Source organism: Phocoena sinus, chromosome 7 (assembly GCF_008692025.1).
Source record: "Phocoena sinus isolate mPhoSin1 chromosome 7, mPhoSin1.pri, whole genome shotgun sequence".
NCBI classification, from domain to species: domain Eukaryota; kingdom Metazoa; phylum Chordata; class Mammalia; order Artiodactyla; family Phocoenidae; genus Phocoena; species Phocoena sinus.
The window spans coordinates 64,582,955-64,595,847 of NC_045769.1; positions in this window are offsets into that span (position 1 = coordinate 64,582,955).

A 12,893-nucleotide genomic window follows, 5' to 3' on the forward strand; every position below is an offset into this window, starting at 1 on the left:
ATATGTTAATCCCAATCTCCTAATATATCACTTCCCCCCATGTTTCCCCTTTGGTAACGATGAGTTTGATTTCAAGATCTGTGAGTCTGTTTCTGTTTTGTAAATGAGTTCATTTGTATCATATTTTTTAGATTCCACGTATAAGTAATATATGATAGTTGACTTTCTCTGACTTCACTTAATATGATAATCTCTAGGTCCATCCATGTTGCTGCAAATGGCATTATTTTGTTCTTTTTTATGACTGAGTAATATTCCACTGTATATATGTACCACATCTTCTTTATCCATTCTTCTGTTGATAGATATTTAGGTTGCTTCCATGTCTTAGCTATTATAAATAGTGCTGCAATGAACATTGGGGTTCATGTATCTTTTCCAATTATGATTTTCTCCAGATATTTGCCCAGGAGTGGGATTTCTGGATCATATGATAGTTTTATTTTTAGTTTTTAAGGAACCTCCATACTGTTCTCCATATTAGTTGTACCAGTTTACATTCCCACCAACAGTGTAGGAGGGTTTCCTTTTCTCCATATTCTCTCCAGCATTTATTGTTTGTAGATTTTTTGATGATGGCCGTTCTGACCCGTGTGAGGTGATACCTTATTGTAGTTTTGATTTGCATTTCTCTAATTAGTGATGTTGAGCATCTTTTTGGCCGTCTGTATGTCTTCTTTGGAGAAATGTCTGTTTAGATCTTCCTCCCATTTGTTGATTGGGTTGTTTGTTTTTTTGATATTGAGCTACATGAGCTGTTTGTATATTTTGGAAATTAATCCCTTGTCAGTTGCTTCGTTTGCAAATATTTTCTCCCATTCTCTGGGTTGTCTTTTTGTTTTGTTTATTGTTTGCTGTACAAAAGCTTTTAAGTTTAATTAGGTCCTATTTGTTTATTTATTTTCATTACTCTAGGAGGTGCATCATAAAGGATACTGATATGATCTATGTCAGAGAGTGTTCTGCCTATGTTTTCCTCTAAGAGTTTTACAGTATCTGGCCTTATGAACATTTTCTTATATGTGGCTTCTTCTGTGTATTATCTATTGTGTCTTTTTATATTTACTAAGTTTTAATATTTAAATTATTTTATGATAAACATATTAACCTTTAAAAAGAAAACAAACATAATAAAATGAATGCAGGTTGTTATTAATTACATTGTGCATTAGAAGCAATAAGTATTATAGCACTTGAAACCATGAAATAGAAGAGAATCTTGAAAAGCCCAATAGGAGTTCATACAAAAAGATAAAGAGGGCTTCCCTGGTGGCACAGTGGTTGAGAGTCCACCTGCCGATGCAGGGGACACGGGTTCTTGCCGCAGTCCAGGAAGATCCCACATGCCACAGAGCGGCTGGGCCCGTGAGCCATGGCCACTGAGCCTGCGCGTCCGGAGCCTGTGCTCCGCAACGGGAGAGGCCACAACAGAGAGAGGCCCGCGTACCGCAAAAAAAAAAGATAAAGAGATGAGAGATGTTGATCCCAAACAGGATAGAGAATGAAAATCAATCCTAAGAAGTGTAGGTATTCCTATGGCTGGATTTGGCAATGGTGGTAGGATGGGAGGAGTAGATGAGAAGACTTGATATAGAAGAAATAACTAAAGATGTATTTTAAGAAATCTGAGTTGAAATAAAAGGCTGGAATAATATTAAATAGGTGATTCTATTGTGCATCTGAATTTGAAACCCACTGATCTAATTACTTTGTGCAGTTTCTTCCACCTGGAGCCCTCTATGAATTTAAATTCCAGCAATGTATTTATGTTTTATCACATCCTCTGCCTTTCTGTCCACACTCACGTTGGAGGGAGAATGGAGAAGAAGAGTTTCTACAGAATTTTTGTAATTTAGTGATTTCAAAACAACGTATGATCTCAATGGCTTCATAGAACAAAAAGTGTGACTTGATAAGAGGTCAAGTGAATTTATGAATTTTTTTTACACAAAGCTCTTTGAGGAATTTTTCCTATTAAAAGAAGCCATCATCTTAGAAAAAAATTTTTTAACCTGTTACTATACTTGGAATATACTTGCTTTAATTTTTTGTTTATGAGGGTGTTTTAAATTATGAAAATGAATAAATTAATGGACAGAAATAGCCCCAAATCCTCTCATGTTGATTAATATGAATGGGGTTGGGGGCAGAAGAAAGCAACTCAGAATGACACAGAGGGAGAAACTTTAGACTTTCAGGGGATTTTTCTGTTAAAATCTGACTAGGAACTGACTCTTCAAAGACTTGACAGCAAATTTCCCTGAAAACATAACCTTCCTTTTTAGGTTGCCTGTTTTTTGGAGGACTTTTTAGCCAAAGGTCAAGGGAGAACTTCTTCTTAATGAGGGTCCAAATTAATTAAAATAGTTTGCTTTTATGTTTTGTTTTGATCAAAGTTGCTTACTCTCTTTTTAACATTATATTAAATTATAATCAGATAGAATTCGCGTTGTTTCCCCTTTTACAGGTGAAATTTCTCTCTCCTGAGTCCCTAGAGGCTCTTCTTCCTAGTCTCTCTCTCCCACTTTTCCTCCTGTCCCATCTCCCCAAGTTAGGAGAGACTGATAAAAAAGGTTCACCAATTTGAAATGTTGGTGATGTAACTTGGTCCCTGTTTTCTTCTTTGATGTTACTGGCCTCCCGACACACTGATGGCATTCAGGTATGACTTTCCTTTCTCATTTGGGGGCACTGGAAGAAGAATGTTCTCTACTTTCTAACAACGAAGTAGCAAGCATGCAACAATTTCTCTTGACCTCGCAAAAGACCAAGACTGAAGAACATCTTATGCTTTCATTCTCTTTCTCTTTGTTGCCCTAGGCCTTTCTCTTCCATTCTCTCTTAATAATAGTGTACCATTCTGAGTTTCCAGATGAAGAAAATATTATCAAATGACAAATGGCTGTGAAGGCCCTTTGGCCAGATTGTCTAACGGTCCACTCATACACAGTCCCTGTAGGCTCTGACCTTTTAGAGTTTCCATTGTACTTTTAATAACACTTTTTTTTTTTCTTACTGGAGCACCTTTGATAGGCCTGATGATGTATTATATTTTTTCTTTGGATGAGTTCCTAAGAGATGTGTCTCTTATGGGAATTACATGTTTCCTCCACCTGCACTTTAGGCCCATCGCATTCAGGACCACCTCTGACTTGAGCTGGAGGGATAAAGGGAAACCTTGCTGAGTTTCAAACTCCACCCTCAGCTGCTGGTGCCCTCTGCCTAGATCTTCATTGTATAGTTCACAGACTTGGGCTTGGGATTTTGTTTCTGCTTGTCCAGAACTCCCAATTCCTTCACTCGTCCTTCTTTCTAGGCCCTCCTCTGATAATCTAAGTACCCCATCCTTGCCACTGCCTTCCCCAGACTTGAAGTCGGAAGAGTAGTTGGATGGAGGTGTGCATTTTCAGGGGTGGAAGAGTCATGAGGGAAGCCACCACTGTCTTTGAGCACATTTCCCCAAAGTGGCACATTTTCAACAATTTCTCCAAGTAAATATGAACATGACCATTGTTAAAACTGAGAAATAAAGCCTTTAGAGAAGTGAGTATAAGAATGAAACATGGTGATCAGACCATGAGTTGCATAGAGAAAGTGGTTTAAAGTTCAGCCCGCCCATCCATTTTGCACCCTACCGTCATTCCACGAACCACCAGGCTCTATGCAGTGGCAGTTAGACCAGGCACAAGTCTCTGCTCTAAGCATCTTCCCTGCCTAGACTTACGGCATCTTCCTGCCTCTCCCTGATTTATGTCATCCTTTCTGAACTCAAACTTTCCATCCAGTTGACTTGTAATATGTGCCATTTCTCCACTGGTCTTGCCAAAGTCCTGCTGTTGTTCCCCTTGACTTAGAAGACACAGTCATTCTGCAACCTCAAGTGGTTCCCCATGAGCAGAACTTAAAAGAAAGGGAGAGGGGAGGGGGATGCCAAAAAAAATCCATGTGGGCCTGATCCCTTATTCACAAAGGGGCTCAATTGTAGATTTTTAGCCTTATGTTCTATTGAGGTATTAATACAGAGATACTAATGGGGTTAAGAGACAAAGACATTTGTTGTAGAACTTTACATTTTTGTCCCTTCATTGGAACAGACTTCCACAGTGCAGTATGAATTGATATTTTTTCATGATTTGTAGTTGTGATGAATAGCATAGTTGGATTTATGATAATTTGTGTTAAAAGCACTATTGTTAATTATAAACTTATTATATGTTTATGTACAATTATTCTAAGTCTATCTTGTATTTCATCATTTTTTTAATATGCTGGAGCCTCAGAAAAATAGAAGTGACCCAAACCTCTCTTGCCCTCTGAGAGGCTCTACAATCCTATTAATATAATGACATGTGATGGATACTTGGTTGAATAGTCTACTACTGTTCTTCAGAGTTTGAAGTTATTGTACACTGATGTAACTCAAGAAGACTTTCTGGAGCGATGGACTCCATTCTTTCCTTCTTCTTTCCTGATGTATTATATTTTCTCTTTGGATGAGTTACTAAGAGATGTGTCCATTATGGGACACATATGTTATGCCTTCCTAGAGCTTTTCACCTTATTGGCATCTTACTCGGGAAGTGTGTAAATGTTCCTTAACAATGATGTCTTACCTAAGCCTCAAGGGACTTATGTGTCCTGCTTCATTTGTTATTTGTTATGCCTGTGCTCTGCCAGATGGAGTTGTTTGCCAGGGTGTAAGGAGAAGTCTCTGGGGATGACCTTTCTCCCACCTCTCTCTTTCCCTTCTAGCGTCCCCTCCTACCCCCACCATGGGAATCAGGTCCTTCTAAAAGAATTCAGGGAATTCTCGCAATGAACTTGGCTTTTGGACTTTCTCTTCTATTTTCCTTTCCATACCTAACCAGAAAGGTGACCCGATTCATTTCCTCAGAGACCTTTAGAAAAGAAAATTCCAAAGACACTTTGGGCATTTGATCTGCATGTTTGCATTAAGTAAGAAGGAATTTATAAGCACATCTTTAAAATTGTGCTTAATTTTGAGAGAGTCAAAGGAGAAAAAATTACAAAGAGTAACATACCAGATATCTTATTCAGTCATTCTGAATTAAACATTGTCAATATTTTGTCTCATTGACTCTCAGCTTTTTGTTTATTGGTTAGTTAAGGAATAATACACTACAGATCTAGGTCAGCCTCCCTTAAACTATATCACCATCATATTCCCTCCCATTCCCCACACCCCTCTCTTCTGGTGTGTTTGTAGTGCTGTCTATTGTCTTCCAGTCTGTCTTCAAATAGGTTTACATATAGTTTTACATATCTCTACATATAGAAATATACACATATAATATGCCTATGCTTTTAAATGCTATGTGTATGTAAAAGATAAGTATAAAAATACATGTATGGGCTTCCCTGGTGGCGCAGTGGTTGAGAGTCTGCCTGCCGATGCAGGTGACACGGGTTCGTGCCCTGGTCTGGGAAGATCCCACATGCCGCAGAGCGGCCGGGCCCTTGAGCCATGGCCGCTGAGGCTGTGCCTCCGGAGCCTGTGCTCCGCAACGGGAGAGGCCACAACAATGAGAGGTCCGCGTACCGCAAAAAAAAATACATGTAAGATTATTTTCTTTTGTATATGTATATGGTTAATACACACAAATAGCATCATACTATATGTATCAATCTCCATCTTGCTTTTCTTTTTCAGCATCACTTTTGATATCTATATCTATATTTAGAGATCTTTTAGCTGTCGTTGAATAGTGGATTGCATGGATATAATACATTTCATTCATCCATTCCCTTATTGATGAGCATTAAGGTTTTTCCACTTATTTACTAATATTAACAGTGCTTCCGTGAACATCCTTGATGTTTCCCCTTTGTGTACATACAATGTGTTTTTCGAGAGTGTATACTGAGACATAGAATTAGTGAATTAGAGGTTATGTGTATTTTCAATTTTATTAGATGCTGCCATATAATACTACTTTATATTCCCAACAGCAAAGTATATTTTTCTCCAAATCCTGATCAGTAATGATATTTTCAGACTGAAATTTTGCTACTTTGATGGTTTAAAGTAGTATCTCAGTGTTGTTTTAATTTATGTTCTCCTAACATTACTGAGGAGGAGTATGATTTCATGAACGTATTAGACATGTAGATTGCTTCATTTGTGAATTGCCTATTTATATCCTTTGTCTTTTTCTATTGCATTGTCTTTTTTTCTATCAATTTGTAAGAGTTCTATATATAATACAAATATTAGTCCTTTTCTAATTGTTATTACTGGAAAGACTTTTCCTAGTCAATTGCTTCTCTTTTAACTTTGCTCAGTGTTTTTAACTATATAGACCTTTTAACATAGTCAATTTTTTTCCTTTGGGTTGCTCCTTTTGCCTTTTTTAAAGACATGTGTGACCACTATATTTCCTATTCAAAAATTGCCTTAGCTATTCATGTACTTTGACTTGCATGAATTTTGGATTCAGGTTATCAAATTTGCTGAAGAAATCATTTTGTAATTTTATTGGAACTTATTAAATATGTAGCTTAACTTGAGGAGATATTTTTATTAAAATGTGCCCTTTCATCCTTGAAAATAGTCTTTATTTATTCAGATTTTCTTATTATGCCCTTCACCAAATTTTCAGAATTTCTCTATAAAAATCTAACATTGAAAAAACTAATTTCTTGACATTTTATAATATTTGCTGCTCTTGAGAATGACTTGGTATAAAAAAATTGGTAAAAGAAATACTTTTGAGTTGTTATGCTGACTTTTTATCTTACTGGAAAATTCTGCTGAATTATCTTATTCATAGTTTTTCTATTCCTTGATGTTGATAAGATTATCATATCATTTGCAAATAATGACAAAGTTTTCTCTTCCTTTCAGAAGTGGACAACGTGGTTAACTTTTTAAATTTCCAAACCACAACAGATTGACTGATGTGCAATCTCTCTGACACATTCTCTAATTCTTACACTGCTTATTCTTTTCTTATTCTATTGACTAGGACTTATAGAACAATGTGCAATAGTTGTGGCCTCCAGACTTTAACAGAAATATTTTTAAAGTTTTATCATTAAATATATTTGCTGAAGGATCTTTAAAAATATCCTTCTCTCGTTAGGCTAAGGAATTTCCTTATTTTACTAATTAACTAAGCTTTTTTTTTCATAGAATGCCTTTTCTATAGCCATTGAAATCACCATTAAAACATGTATTAATGTGATAACATTAACAGTACCTAGATTTTTTTGCTATTGATCATGACTTTATTTCTGGAATATGTACTACTTTATCATTATTAACAAATTTTGCGTTCAATTTACTTATAATTTATTTAGAAAGTTGGCATCTGTTTTATGCATGTGTGTATATGTATGTATGTAATTAAAAGTGGTGCCTAACTCTGTTCATTTAAACACTTCCATTTAATTTTGCCACTTTGGTTTATTAAGTACCTGAGAAGTAAACTATCATTTCTTCATGGGGAACTTCTCTGAACTCCAGCCTAAATTAGAGCCCTTTGTTAGCCCTCTCACTGTACCCTGTATTATAATTACATAGTTATCTATGAAGTTGATTATTGACCGAGTCACCCACTAGGCTTTAAGTTCCATAAGGTCAGGGGATTTTATCTGTTTAACTCACTGCTGTAATCCTGGGGCCTAACTTGCAATTAGTACATAGTAGACACTTTAAAAATTATTTGTGGAATGAATACATGATTAAATAAATAGTAGTTTGAAAGCTGATGATGTTCCAGGGTCTTTCTCTGTTTAAAACTTGCCTGATGTTGATATAACAACTCAATGTTCATTACTAGGCTGCTTTTTCCAATATCTTCCCCTACTTGGACTGATATGCCAAAGTATTTCTTTGAAGTCCCTGAGACTGGATAAATCCCAGTGAACCCCCTTTCTCCTCACTTAGTACACTGCACATCATGACAAATCAGGGTAGTTTTCTAAACTTAGCAATTAAATATTACTAAAACAAACACACCGCCTAGTAAGTATTTTTTTCCATTTTCATCTATAGGAAATTGTACATTCACATGCTTCAACACATCCTACAAACCAAAGCACAATTAAGCAATGATTGTTACTCAAGAGTTGGTAAACACTGACTTTTCAAGGCCAAAGATAAATGTGCCAAAAGCCAGCTCTGGATGGGGCCTCCAGATCCTTGGAGATTAGTCAAATAGAGAGAGGCAGTCAGCCTTTCACACCACAGCTCCTTGGAAGGTACCAGGAATCCTGTGGACAGTATCTTGTTTCTCTGATTCACTTTCTCACCAAAGGTTCCTAATTTTCAACACAATTGTTGACATTTAGGCTAGTTCCAGAGTGTTTAACAGTTGACTAAAGGTAATCTCATTCTTTGCCCTTAATTACACCTTTGAGGAGGTTCTGGGGAATCGTCAAAACATTTTTTTTTTCTGATTTCTTAGTAGTAAACATGTCATCATTAAGAAAAGGAATAGCCACCTTTTGCCAGTAGTGACATTTTAAAATTAATTAATTTTACTTTACTATATTAATACCCCAAAATAATTGGAGGCAGTTGCAAATTTCCACCAATTATTAGGCTACCCATAGTGGTTAAAATTATTTAATGCATTGCTAAAATCGCATGGTATTCAAAGTTTGTCAATTTTACAATTCCAATTTACAATTAAATCCTGGATACGTTTTAATTCAAAGGGTGCTTTTTTTAAATGAGCAAATTCATTTTTTTCATTGACAAAAGTAGAATTTGTTCATTTAAAAGATGCATCCTTTGAATGACAACTTATTCAAGACGTCGTGAGTTGAAAACTATACTAGGTGCTGGGCACAAAGTATGTTCCCCACCATCATGGAACTTATAGGCGTGTAAGGGAATGGGTAGTTTTGTACTGTATCAGCCTAGCTTCCCCTTTTGTGTATAGTTCTGGTTTAATGTTGGCCACAAGAAACATCATGAAGTTTCATCACCGTGAAATTCGGAAGGGGAGGGGAAGGGGAAGTAGGTGTAAGGCACCAGGCACTGCTGCCCTCATACACGTTGTCACTGCTCTGCTGGCTCACCTTGTTGGCATCGAGCAGCAGCCAACCAGCAGTTCCTGCTACTCCTGCCCCAGACTCCCTCCGCTTTTCTGAGTCCTGGGCCAGATATTTGTGTATTTCCATGGAGAAGAGTACCAGCTTCTTCCACACGTTTCCCACATCATGAAGGTAGGAGGTTGCTATAGACTGAATGGTTGTGTCCCTTCAAAATTCATATGTTAAAATCTAATCTCCAACTTGATGATTTTTGGAGAAGAAGCCTTTGAGAGATGATGAGTATAAAAGAGATCCCAGAGAGTTTCCACATTCTTCCACTGGGTGAGGTTACAGAGAGAAGACGGGAATCTACGAAATAGGAAGTGGGCTCTCACCAGACACTGAATCTGCTGGCATCTTGATCTTGGACTTCCCAAAGTCCAGAACTGTGAGAAATAAACTTCTGTTGTTTATAAGCCACCCAGTCTATGGCATGTTACTATAGCAGCCTGAATACACTAAGTGTGTATTCAGGTGTGAGATGGTGTAAGATGAACATGGGTTCTAGTTGTCTTCATGGGTTATTGTTTGTCCTTACTCTCCCTGTTTTATGCCTAGCATTTCTTCCTAACTGCTAATCCTGCTGACCTATGGAGACTTCAGGCCCACCACCAGAGGCAAGACAACAGCCTTCCGTAGACTTCACCAGCATCCACAATTGCATAAGGACTAATCCCTATAATACTTCTTGCTTTTGATATTACTCAGGGTGATTCTATTTCTCTGATCAAATCTTGGTGATACAGGGAGACAGACATTGCTCAAAGAATCGTGCAATATACTCTACAATTACCACTTGTTAGGGATTTCAAGGAGGAGTACGAGCTACAGTGAGATCATACAAATACAGTGCCTTAATTTAGATTGGGGAAGGAGGTGTCAGGGAAAGCCCCTTTGAAGAAGTAATATGTTAGCTGAGATCTGGAGTTTGAGTAGACACTAGCCAGGTCAAGAGTTAGACAAGAGGAATAGCAGTGGGCAAGAGCTCTGAGGTCTGCCCCACTGGAGGAACTGAAAGAAGACTAGTGTGGCCAGGACAGAAGGGAAGGAGGCACTGAGTGGTAGAAGGGCCAGGTCACCAGGGCCGTATACCCAGTTCAAGGTCTTGAGGCTTTACTCAACGGGGATATAACAGGAGCAGTTTTCTGTTTTTAAAAGATTTCTCTGGATGCTATGTAAACAAATTGATTATCTATATATTTGCAAATGATGATCTGTTTGTTGACAATTAAGCATTTTCTATAATGGAATTCAAAATTCAGCACTTGGCTATCTCCTGAAATAAAAATTACCTGTCAAAAACTCAAGATTGTGGAAAAATAAAGACTTGGCCCCATAGCACTCAAAGCCTGACCATCACATATATGGAAGGCGGCTTAATTGTTATTCTTGATGAATCACATTGTAATATGATAGATGCCTATGCCTTCACATTTTTGGCAGTAGTGAGCAAGGAAAGCTCTACACTGTCAAGATCGTAACTTCAAAAAATGAATTAGAAAGAGAAGATTATTTGAACCTCAGTTTAAAAACATGCTGACTAGGGCTTCCCTGGTGACACAGTGGTTAAGAATCCACCTGCCAATGCAGGGAACATGAGTTCGATCCCTGGTCTGGGAAGATTCCACAAGCCTCAGAGCAACTAAGCCCATGTGCCATGACTACTGAGCCTGAGCTCTAGAATCTGCGAGCCACAACTACTGAGCCCATTTACCACAATTACCGAAGCCCGCATGCCTAGAGCCTGTGCTCCACAACAAGAGAAGCCACCGCAATGAGAAGCCTGCGCACCGCAATGAAGCGTAGCTCCCACTCACCGCAACTACAGAAAGTGCACTCGCAGCAACAAAGACCCAAAACAGCCAAAAATAAATTGATTAATTAATTAATTTAAAAAAACATGCTGACCTTATTCTGACACAGAAGTCTTCTTAAATATCATGAAATCTGTCTCTTTCCATTAGATCTTGAGTTAGCCACATGGCGATAATTTTGCCTGTACAAAACATCTTGTTCTAGCAATGGAGATGCCTTCTACCACATCTGTTGCACTCCAGATTTTTGTTATCCATTTTTATTTCTTCTAAGGAAGGTTTGGGGCTATAATTCATCAAATTTCAAAACTGTATTTCCAGGACTCTTTGCTAACTTAAATGGCCAAAATCTGAGGCATATAAAGAAAAAAAAATAACAGAGGTGATGATGATGATGATGATGATGATGATGATGATGATGGAATATGGAGAAGTAAGGGAAGACTGGCTTAAGAACAAGTTCTTTAAGAGCTGCAGATGACGGTGGTGGCGGCTGCCTTTGGGCTTGAGGAGTGGGTTCACAGTAAAGGTGCTAAGAAAGAGAACGTAAGACAGTAAAATAATTAAATATTTTTACTGAGCCGTGTGGCTGACAGGGTCTTGGTGCTCTGGCCGTGTGTCAGGCCAGTGCCTCTGAGGTGGGAGAGCCGAGGTCAGGACATTGGTCCACGAGAGACACCCCAGCTCCACGTAATATCAATCAGCAAGAGTTCTCCCAGAGATCTCCATCTCAATGCTAAGCCCCAGCTCCATTCAACAACCAGCAAGCTACAGTACTGGACACCCTATGCCAAACAACTAGCAAGACAGAGGCTGCCTAAAATCATATAAAGTCACAGACACCCCAAAACACAGCACTGGACATGGTCCTGCCCACCAGAAAGACAAGATCCAGCCTTATATACCAGAACACAGACACCAGTCCCCTCCAACAGGAAGCCTACACAACCCACTAAACCAACCTTACCCATTGGGGGCAGAAACCAAAAACAATGGAAACTACGAACCTGCAGCCTGCAGAAAGGAGACCCCCAAATACAGTAAGTTAAGCAAAATAAGAAGACAGAGAAATACACAGCAGATGAAGGAGCAAGATAAAAACCCACCAGACCAAACAAATGATGAGGAAATAGGCAGTCTACCTGAAAAAGAATTCAGAGTAATGATAGTAAAGATGATCCAAAAACTTGGAAATAGAATGGAAAAAATACAAGAAACTTTAAAAAGGGCCTAGGAGAACTAAAGAGCAAACAAACAATGATGAACAACACAATAAATGAAATTTAACAATCTCTAGAGGAATCAATAGAAGAATAACTGAAGCAGAAGAACGGATAAGTGACCTGGAAGATAAAATAGTGGAAATAACTACTGCAGAGCAGAATAAAGAAAAAATGAAAAGAATTGAGGACAGTCTCAGAGACTTCTGAGACAACATTAAATGCACCAACAAATGAATTATAGGGGTACCCAAAGAAGAAGAGAGAAAGAAAGGGGCTGAGAAAATATTTGAAGAGATTACAGTTGAAAAACTTCCCTAATATGGGAAAGGAAATAGTCAAGTCCAGGAAGCACAGAGAGTCCCATAAAAGATAAATCCAAGGAAAAACATGCCAAGACACATATAAACCAAACTATCAAAAATTAAATACAAAGAAAAAATATTAAAAACAGCAAGGGAAAAAAAACAAATAACATACAAGGGAAACCCCGTAAGGTTAACAGCTGACCTTTAGCAAAAACTCTGCAAGCCAGAAGGGAGTGGCAGGACATATTTAAAGTGATGAAAGAGAAAAAGCTACAACCAAGATTACTGTGCCCAGCAAGGATAACATCCAGCTTTGACAGAGAAATTAAAACCTTTACAGACAAGCAAAAGCTAAGAGAATTCAACACCACCAAACCAGCTTTACAACAAATCCTAAAGGAACTTCTCTAGGCAGGCGACAAAAGAGAAGGAAAAGACCTACAATAACAAACCCAAAACAATTAAGAAAATGGTAATAAGAACATACA